Genomic DNA, 9939 nt, shown 5'->3' on the forward strand with positions numbered 1-9939 from the left:
TCACTACCCCTTCCTCGTCCTGCCAGTGCCCTCACCCCCCACACATCCCTTCCCCCCACCCCTATGGTCTTGGTGCTAAGATAACTTTAGAATCATTGCTGCTAGTCGATAGCTTTTCATTATATAAATATATTATATATATATATTATATATTATTTTTGAAACTTTTTTGTTCGTTTTCAACAGTGATGTAGCATGTTAAAAAACAAGAAACAAACAAACGAAAAACTGGTTTTCTCCGACTGTCCCACTGCCAGGCCTCATATGCTGCCTTCTTCAACAAATCAATGCACCCCCACCTGGTAACATTCACCCTCCAGCCTCCTCCCCAGTCCCACATACTTCCCCACCCTCCTCTGAACAAGGAGAGAGCAGGAACTAGCAAGGAAATGTCCAAAGCTCTTTCTGAGGCTTTGAGCAAATTCCCAGCCTTGTACCGTGTCCCTGCTTTAAGCTGATGAGCCCCCCCCTAACTAACCCCTCCCCAACCTACCCCCCTGCTTTGTCCCGTCCCAGTCAGTAATTGTGGTCAAGTGGGATACTGTTGCAAAGCACAAGGTTTCACCTTTCCCTCCCTGATATCCTCTCCACCACATACATAAACTATCACGTCTGTGGGAGCTTTCTTTGAACATCGCGCAGACTAAGTAAGATGGGTTGAGGGCAGAGATGGCTGGCAAGGGGGCCTTGGTGGGGGCCAGAAACAGTAGGTCGGGATCCTTTCTTCTAGCCACCAGATGCCTTACACCTTCTCCTTTCCCCTCTGCCCCCCTCCACCCACTACATTGGGGAGCCATCCCCTGGGTCACTCATTTGAAAGCCAGGAAGAGAGAATGATTGATGTCTGCCTGAGCACTGGTAGGGCTGTGGCTGTTTCAAAGAGGGCCGTGGCCAAAATGAGCTCAAATTTTTATCTGGTGGGGCGGGGGGGGGGGGGATAAATCCTTTGGGCCTACGCCAACATCTACCCTGTGTCTCCCGAGAGAGCAGGGAGCTGGTGAGCTGCCTCTGGGCTAGAAGAGCTGCTGCTAACAGCGTGGGACGGCAGGTGTCCGTGCGTCAGGCAGGGCGAGCTCTCCTGGGGGGTCTCGAAGTTTGGCAAGGCGCTCTAAAACTCGGGGTGCTCACGACCTCTGTTGAATCCAGCCAAGCCTGGGCTGTGTCAGGCACTCTGAAGGTCACTTTGCCTTGGGACAGGGAGTAACCAGGGAACAATTTGGGTGACACACCACTGCAATTTACACAGGGTCTTTTTCAAGCTGGATGCTCCCAGGAGGCTCAGTGCTTCCATCCTGTGAATGCTGCATGTGATTTCTATCCTAGGAGTTTCCACTCTTCTGCCTCCTTGGGAAAGACTCTTGGGCTAATGGGACCCACAGGGTCTACCCTAGGGAACCAAATGCTTACCTAGCCTGATCTCCCTTTGGTGGGCGTAAAGAGCTGTGGCCAGGCGGTCCTGGCATCTCGAATGTGGTCACTTCAGATGCAGTCGAGCGAGCCCTTTAGCTCAGCCACTGGCTTAAAAGGACAAGTTTGTCTCTCGGGTTGAGACGCATCCTAGTTGGGCTGGCTGACTAGTGACTTTCTTCGGCTCGTAGAGGCGGGTGGGAAGTGAGTTCAGGTTCAATGGCCATTTAGGTCAAGCAGATACATTGCAGAGCCCGGGAGCCCCAAGCCCTTGTGATGAAAATGGTTTGCTTCTCCTCCGTGGAGGAAAAAGACCCCCATGGCCATCTGGTATCTGTGAACCCTGAGGACAGCCGAGCCCTGTCTGCAACTCTTACCATGTAGAATGCCCGCATTTTGCCTGCCTGGTTGAAGGTGAGAGTCTAGGCATCCAAAACACCCGCTTTTTCTTTTTCCTTTTTTCCACATCTTGTAATGTAGGGCAGATCCTTTACTTTCTCATCCTCACTGGAGAATGAGAGCAGGCTTGAGCTCCAGGGCATCTGCATGGCCGGCTTCGGTGCTGGGTCCTGAGTCTAGGGCATTCGGCGGTCTCGCCCCAGCCCCCACTACAGGTTTCCACGTTGAGTTGTCTTGCTGAGCCCCCTCTCCTTGACTTGCTTATGTCAACCCTGTTGTTTGGAGGAAGGACCTTATAATTATTTAAGGTCATGTTTAAATGTTTTCCCTTTGTTTGGACATGATACCAAGAAGGAGAAAAGAGGGAGAAGTGTGTTGGATGCCACAAATGATCGTGGCGACACAGAAATGGACTACAGGCTTGGCCCAGCTGGGCTGTGGAGCTGCTGGTCACCTGGAGCCCTGCGGGGTCCAGGAGGCAGCCTGGGAGTTGAAGTAGAACTTCTAGATTCCTCCCCCTGCCTGCCCCCCAACCCCTGCCCTTCCAGGAACAGGAATTCTGGATCTGGATCTGGTTTTGGCACGTCGTCTGAGTTGATTTCCAAGTAGAATTTGTGCTTTTTCTAGGTCCCACACCCAGTTTGTGGTGAGGGCTCCAGTTACACTGGACCTCATGCGCCTTTGCCCCTTCAAGAGGCTGCCCTAGCCAGGCCAGCCTGGGGCAGACCATGCAGGGAGGCCAGGCCTCCTTAGGCGGGAGTGGCGTGTTTGGAGGGCAGGTGACCTGGGGACGGTCCTATTCCAGACACCAGCCTCCTGGGGGAGGTGGTTCTGGGTCACGGATTCTGGTCCGGTTTCCTCCTCACATCTTGAGGAGGGAGGACTTTGTCCGGAGACACACAGGGCCCTCCTTCTGCTTGGAGGGAGACCCCTCTCTTGCTCTCCGTTCACAGGGTCCTTTAGCTGAGTGGATGGAGCTGTGATATTTTAAGGAGCCTCTGAGGTGATCCTTGTGCGTTAGCCAGAGGGAGAAAAAGTGCCCTTTGGGGAAGAAAATGGTACGGCCCTCCTCTTCCATCTGGCTTTCCCTCTCCCCACCCCCATCCGCCGAAGTGGTGTTTTCTGGAAATACCTATGCAATCCAGTCTCCCTAGGAGAGCGAGCGCATGGAAGCAGGGGGTATGTGCAGTGTATAATACAAATGCTACGGCATATATATTGTATATATGGACATATACAGTACGGATACACACAGAGTAAGAGATTAAATCACGTCTATATATCTATAAATAATATCCTATATATTTATACATTTCTATGTTTTAAATAGATATAAAAAATAGAGTCTATAGAGAGCTGGGAGAGCAACGGGAAAGCCTGTCGCCGTGCCGTGCGTGGGGAGGTGCGGAAGGCAGGCAGGTGTGCGGAACGGGACCTCCTACGCAGAGTGTAGGAGAGGAGAGTGACGGGGTCCCCGCCCTCTCCATGCACTTTCTCTCCTTCACGGCGGGCTTGGGCGGCGGCCGCAGGGCCCCCCTTATCCCTCCTTACCCCCTGCCGTCCGACGCTTCGGTGGTCAGGGCTGCGTGGCCCTGGGACGTGGTCTCTGGGCCCCGGTGGAGGGACCGCTGCACAGTTTCCCCCAATACCCTCCCCCCCCCCAGCCCCCACAGGAATGAGCAGCCCTGGTGGCAAAAGGAAAGGTGCACATTGGACCCAGAGGGGCCCAGGGAGGTGGCTGCCCTCCCCACCTTAGGTGCTTCTGCTGCCCCCTAGAGGCCAAGCCTCTGAAGTAAGGCCGGCCCAGCCTCCCTCACCCCTTCCTGCACCGGGTGGGCCAGGGCCCCGGAGGAGTGAGGCGGGCAGCAGGAGCGGCACCAGCCGGTGCTGCCCACCGTGCGGGGTCCATCCGGCCCCAGGCAGGGGGCACCAGAGAAGGGCGGGAGAGACATACCCACGCACTCATAACTTCAGTGGCAACTCAAGTTCAGAAGCAGGGCTTTGGCTCAGCCCACTTTGCACAGCTGCTGTTGCTGGCTGTACTCAGGACAACGCTCCCCTCCCCCCTCCCCCCTCCCCGCCTCCCGCGTGGAGGTCCAGCGACCCCTGCAGCTCACCGCCACCATAGCCGGCAGGTTTAGTTCATGTACACTGTTCTCGTTCTGTGACTCGAGGCAGCGGCTGAGCCGGATGCCCCAAGCTTATCCGCTTCCACTGGGGAGGGTGCCTTCCCTGGCTTGTCCCTGCTCCCACCTCAGGCCGGGAGGGGATGTCTGGAGGCCTGGCGGGGAGGGGGGCACTGACTGGTGCGGCTGGTAGCAAGACGGAGGGCTTGTGCGGCCCTGACTGAATCAGGAGCCCGCGTAGCTTCCAGGTTTCTCTCCACCGTTTCTTGGCCCTGGAGGTGGGAGAGGAGGGGCTGATGGGGCGGCAGGTGATAGGAGACAGCCCGCATTGGCTGCATCCTCTGCGCCCCAGACCGGCCTGGGCCTTTCAGCTCTCCAAAGGCACTTACCTCTGTCCCCGAGCCTCCTGTGACCCTGTGACCCCATGTCCTCCTCTTTCCTGCCATCTGCCAACGTACCTCAGTCTCCAGCAGACCCACCCCTATACCTATCGTCTGGGGCAGGTCTGTTCTGCCAATGCCCACCTCTTCTCCCCTCCACATCTGCCTGGGTCTCCTTGAGCCACAGCTGGCTGCCAGCCGGGCCTCGGAACACCCACCAGTGCCTCCAGAGAGACCAGGCCAGCCCGAGCCTTCCTGCCACGGAGGTGGGTCAGACCCGTGGCCAGGGGGTGGGCATCCCCGGGGAGCAATCCACGATGCACTGTACCTCAGAGAGAGAGCATACCCTGGGGCCTCACGGGCACCGGGCCCTCCGTCCAGGGGAGGACAGCCGGTTACAATACTGCTCACAAGAAGACAAGGGCCGGGCTGCCCTCAGGCGCCCCTCCGTCTTCACTTTGGTCTCTGGGGAAGAGCCAGCAGTCTGATCTGCTCTTTTTCCGGCCCTCTCTCCTTCTCTCCACCCCCACGCTGCTGAACCGGTTCATTTCAATCACAAAGGAAAAATAAAGTGGGGGTGGGGGGGAAATACTTAGGAGTCTATTATCACACACATATTAATATGTTAATACTTTCTTTCTTAAAAAAAAAAAAAAACCTCTTGATGTTATTGTTTTGCAGACTACGCTTTATAGTACCTGTGTGGCGGGGCCTAGAACACTGGATACAAATAGAGCTATGTTGGTTTATCATAATATGTACGCAGAAACTTTCCTTTTGTCATATTATCCTTGTAATGTAAGAAGATTGTTAATAAAAGCATTTAAATTTACTCACCAAGGTCAAATCTCTGCCTCCTTGCCTCCAACCCAGGTCTGGGCTCTGGGCAATTCAGAATCGGTCCCATCACAAGGGCTCCAGGGTCAGGCTAGGAGCCGGCCCGCTGCCACGTTGGAAGGAACTACAAGAGACCTCTAAGTCCCTTCCTGCCTGTCTCTTTTCCTCCAGTCGAGCCCATTCCAGCAGGTTACCTACGTGCCTCACCCACCCATCTGGCCAAAAGGAGGTGTAACTGAAACCGTTTAAAATAAATCGACCTGCCCCCGCATGACTTTATCACACAGAAAGCTCTTCGAGGAAACACGCAGAGCTGTCGCAGACAGACTGTTGTCGGATTAGCCCTCCGACTGCCTTGCTCAGGTCTCCACACGCTGACCTGGCCCCTGGGGAGACGCTTGCCCTGGTAGTTTGCTAACGGCACTGACATGGAGGTGGGCGATCAGCGATGCTTTGCCCAAATTGTTGTAGAATGAAGATGGGCCTAAATTCAATAAAGACACAGATAAGTGTTTTTACTCCTTCTTCTCAGGATGCTCAGCTCTCCTACACTGAACTTCTGTTCCCCCTAGTCTGGCTTCCCTTCAGGGGCTGTCCCTCTCCCCCTTTCTTAACCTCTGCCTTCCTAGTGTCTGCTGTCTTCCTCCCAGCCTATGACCCTCCCAGGCCCCTCAGTTGGTCACTCAGAGGCTCCCTGTTGTGAAAGCCACTCCACAGTTCCCGTGGAATGTGCTGGTTCTCTTCTTTTCCCAGAGGACGACGACTAGGGAAGGAAGGAGCAAAGGGGCATACCTGTCCCTGTCTGACCAGCCCAGGTGAACCAGGGTCGGCCCGCGCTCCGTGGCTGGCCCTCCGGATTTGACCTGCATTTGCATCTAGGAAGCAAGGAACGGAAAGATCTTCCATCTGCACTTGGCCATGAGGTCGTTCCCCCCAAAGCAGGGCTTGGAGGATGGGGTAAAGACCATGAAGTCTCGCCCACTCCCTTCCTTCCTCCTTCTCCCCAGATGCTCCCCACCAACCCTCTCCAAGGTGCAAAGGACAAGTGGAGTTCAATTCCGAGAGAAGACTCAGGACATTGGCCAGTCATCCGAAGACCCAAGGGGCCGCTATGCGACAGTTTCTACAGTGATCTTTTGAAAACACAGATCTAGTCATGACGTCCCCTCTGCTTAACACTCTCCAGCGTTAAGCCTTGGAGCGCATTCCAAAGTCCCAAGCACGACCATCGCCTTGCGCAATCTAGCCCCTGGCCTACCTCCCGGCCCCGGCTTGTGTCCTCTGCACGGGGCTCCAGCCACACTGCCCTCCTCCGTTCCTCAAGCTCACCAAGCTCTTCTCTGCTTCAGGACCTCCCAATACCCTGTACCCTCTGCCTGGATGGCTTCCCTAGGACAGTTGTATGGCCGAGCTCTTCTCGTCTTTTAGGGTCCCTCTCTAAATAGCCACCCCCGAGGCACTGTTCAGTGTTCCCCCTGGTATTTCCTTTCATGATATTTATCTCTGTTTGCCACCTTGTGTGTGTGTGTGTGTGTGTGTGTGTGTGCATTTCCAGTCACATAGTGGGCATTCAATCGATGTTTATTGAAAGGGTGGAATGAATGACTTTAAGAAGCCCATGATACAAGTATAATCCCATTCATGCTGTATTGGTCACGGAGGAAATCCTGGATTCTTCCACTTCCTCTTTCTCTGTATTGGTTTCTCCTTTGGATCAGGATGATCCTGCACCTGACCCTGGGCTACATCTGGCCTTGACCCGGCCTCTTCTCTATACGAAGCTAGAGGTTGCCCCTGAGATGCTTCTTTGAGTTATACTCCACTCCAGCTTGCTCGTCCCTTGAATAATGGTCCCTCCCAATCCAAGCAGGTGTCCCCTCTTTTCCCCAAGAAAGAGAACTTTGAGCTCCTTCCAGCTTGGCAAGTCTCAGTCCACGGTTCTAGGCAACATTTGAAAGCCACTGTGAGCGCCTCTAAGTTACCTTAGCAATAAAGACCCTTGGTCACTGGCTGTATGTCAGAGCCTGGACTTTAGGGTTAGAGAACACCCCATTCAGTCCCCGCCTCTTACAAGCTGTGAGACCTTGGGCAAGTCACTTATCTGAGTCTGTGTCTTCAGTGCTTAGCACAGAGCAGTGGGCTACTCCATGCTGTGTATCATCATTATCATTATATTGTTACCTCTTCGATAGAGTAGGATGGAGAGCCTCTTAGAATGGAGTAGGTGCTAGGAAGTTGTGTGGTTTCCCACTGCTGTCCTTGTTCACCCAGAATTCCTATAGCTACCCTCGATGAGGGGTTGCCTGTGACTTGTAATACAGAGCCACCCACACTTCCCCTGCCTGCTGACTTGGACACCTCTGCCTGAATGGGAGTCACTTTTCCCTTCTCAGCCTAAAGACCCTCAGGGCAGTTTCTTCTGCTTCCAGAGCTCATCCCACCCGGCTTTTAAGGGAAAAGGGGCTGCAGAGAAGTTTTGTTTGTTTTTTGGCTAGAAAAACCAGTTTCTCTTTGCTTGTCCCGGGTTTGAGCCCCCGGATGTCTGAAGCAGGATTTCTGCCAACACCCACTTGCCAGTGGACTGTCCTGAAACACCAAGAAAGAGTGCTGGGAAACTGGAATGGGAAACCATACTCCAGCCTGGGCTGCTTGCAAGGAGACCACACCCAGATGGAAAAGAACCACCCCAGGGCCCTGAGCACAGTGTGGCCACCACTAGACAGGTTTCCTTGGCAACGCCTGGCTTCCAGCCCCAAGACTAATTTCCTCCCACTTCCCCCCAGGTAGGTGTCTGCCTCCATCTCTGGCTTGGGGAAGCTTCTGAGGTTCCTGCCAAGGACCATCTGTGCTGGCCCACCTGCAGGAGGAAAAGGAGGGGAGGGGGGGGCAGTTCTTCAACACCCGCACCAAGAAAATGCCCAGCCGCCTAAATCTATCCACAGCACATCCTGTGGCTCTAGCCTTGCCGGGTGTCTGCCCTGGAAGGGAGACAGAACAGATGCTAGGGTTCTGAGCTTCTGGAATGGTGGTGCTTCCAACTGGTGGTAAAAAAAAAAAAAAAATAGGAACTCTTGGATGGAAAATTACCACCAGTTCCATTAGCAGTGAAGTACATGAGAGAGGCTGACTCAGAGCCTCAGGTGACATTATATATTGCCTCAAGGAGTGGGTGACTGTCAGAAGATGCTAGGGGGACCTACCAGGCATGGGACAGAGAGGGCAGGTACACAAGTAGGTGGGTTTAGTTTGTTTTATGCTCCAGACAGGAGACTGAAACTATGTGTGAAAAGTACATTGTTGCCAGTCTAGGTCAAAGAATCCTAAAACCTTAAAGTGAGTGATCATTTGGTCCAAATTCATTTCACAGATAGGGACACTGAAGCCCAAACGCAAGTGACTTGCCCAAGGCCATGAAGTGACATAGCCACGTTGGGTTGTAGGTTCTTGGCTCCTGCCTGCAGTGCCCTAGACTTGAGTCAATTTTATACGCAGGGGCAGAGCTTATTATTTAAGGCAGTTCAGTGGAAAGCCCCATATACTGTGATTAATGAACTCGTCTCCTCTCTTCCAGACTCTCAGATATTAGTTTTAGGCTCTGGTGGGCCATATTCATAGGTACCTGTGAAACAGTCTGTATACTCAGCTCTCTGTGGGACAGGACCTACTTCTACTTAATTATGAAACTAAAAATCCTGGCTGTCCTTACAATATAATAAATATGTGTATAATATAAAATAAGGAATTGCATGCATTTGGGAAGCAAAGGCATCTCAAGGCTTTCTTCATGGATTTTTTCTCCATTACAAGAACTTTAGTTTTAATCAGCCCTGGCTAATTCCCTACTGACTATAAAATTCAGGCCCTGCCCTTTGCCTGATGCCAGGGCCTCTGCCTCCAGAGGCCAGGGCTGCAGCAGCCACCAGGAGGATCTAGGGTGACAGGCCTCCAGGAGTCCCCTTGTCCCTACCCACCTTCTGGAGGGCAGGAGAACCATTGGCTGATGCACTGACCTTCCAGTGATAGGAGTATTTCTTTTGGGGATGTTAGAGAAAGAAGTCTCTAGTTCCTACCTAATTTTTTTCTCAAGAATGAAGTCAGAGCCCCAAGAGGCCATGCCCGTTGCCTGCATCCCTACTCGCGTACACCTTGGATTTGGTGCTCAAGCAAAGCCACCAGGGGCGTGAGTACACACACACGCACACACACACACATGCACGTGTATGCATAAAGAGCACTTTACCATTCAGCAATTCTACTCACTCCTAGGGACATGCCTTAGAGAAATTTGTACACGGGAACAAGGGGACATGCACGAGAATGTTCCTAGCAGTCTTGTAATGGAAAAAACAAAGAAATGTCTAAATGTACATCAATAAGAGAACGGGATGGTGGCCTCTCCATACAATTGAATATTATACAGCAGCAAACAAATACATAAGTTAATAAATAAATAAACAAACGGGTTAGAGCTAAATATGTCTGCATGGGTGAAGCTCAGAATTTTAATGTGGAACCCAAATAGTGGGATGTAATTTAAATAAAGTTTAAAACACAAAGATACTCTTATGCTGCTCAGAGCTTATGTATACATGGAGGGAAGGGGTGAAGACATGTTTGGGGCGGGGAGAAACATGGCACTCTCCTGAGTGAAACCGAGGGGACTTTGATGGCATTCATCAAGTTTTATAAAACGTGGTAGTGGCTTATGAGTGTTTAGCAAATTATTGTTTGTGCATTTGATGTGTCTCAAATATTAAGTGAAAAGGAAAAAGAAAACACGGGGCACCTGA

Source organism: Zalophus californianus, chromosome 11 (genome assembly GCF_009762305.2).
Source record: "Zalophus californianus isolate mZalCal1 chromosome 11, mZalCal1.pri.v2, whole genome shotgun sequence".
NCBI classification, from domain to species: Eukaryota; Metazoa; Chordata; class Mammalia; order Carnivora; family Otariidae; genus Zalophus; species Zalophus californianus.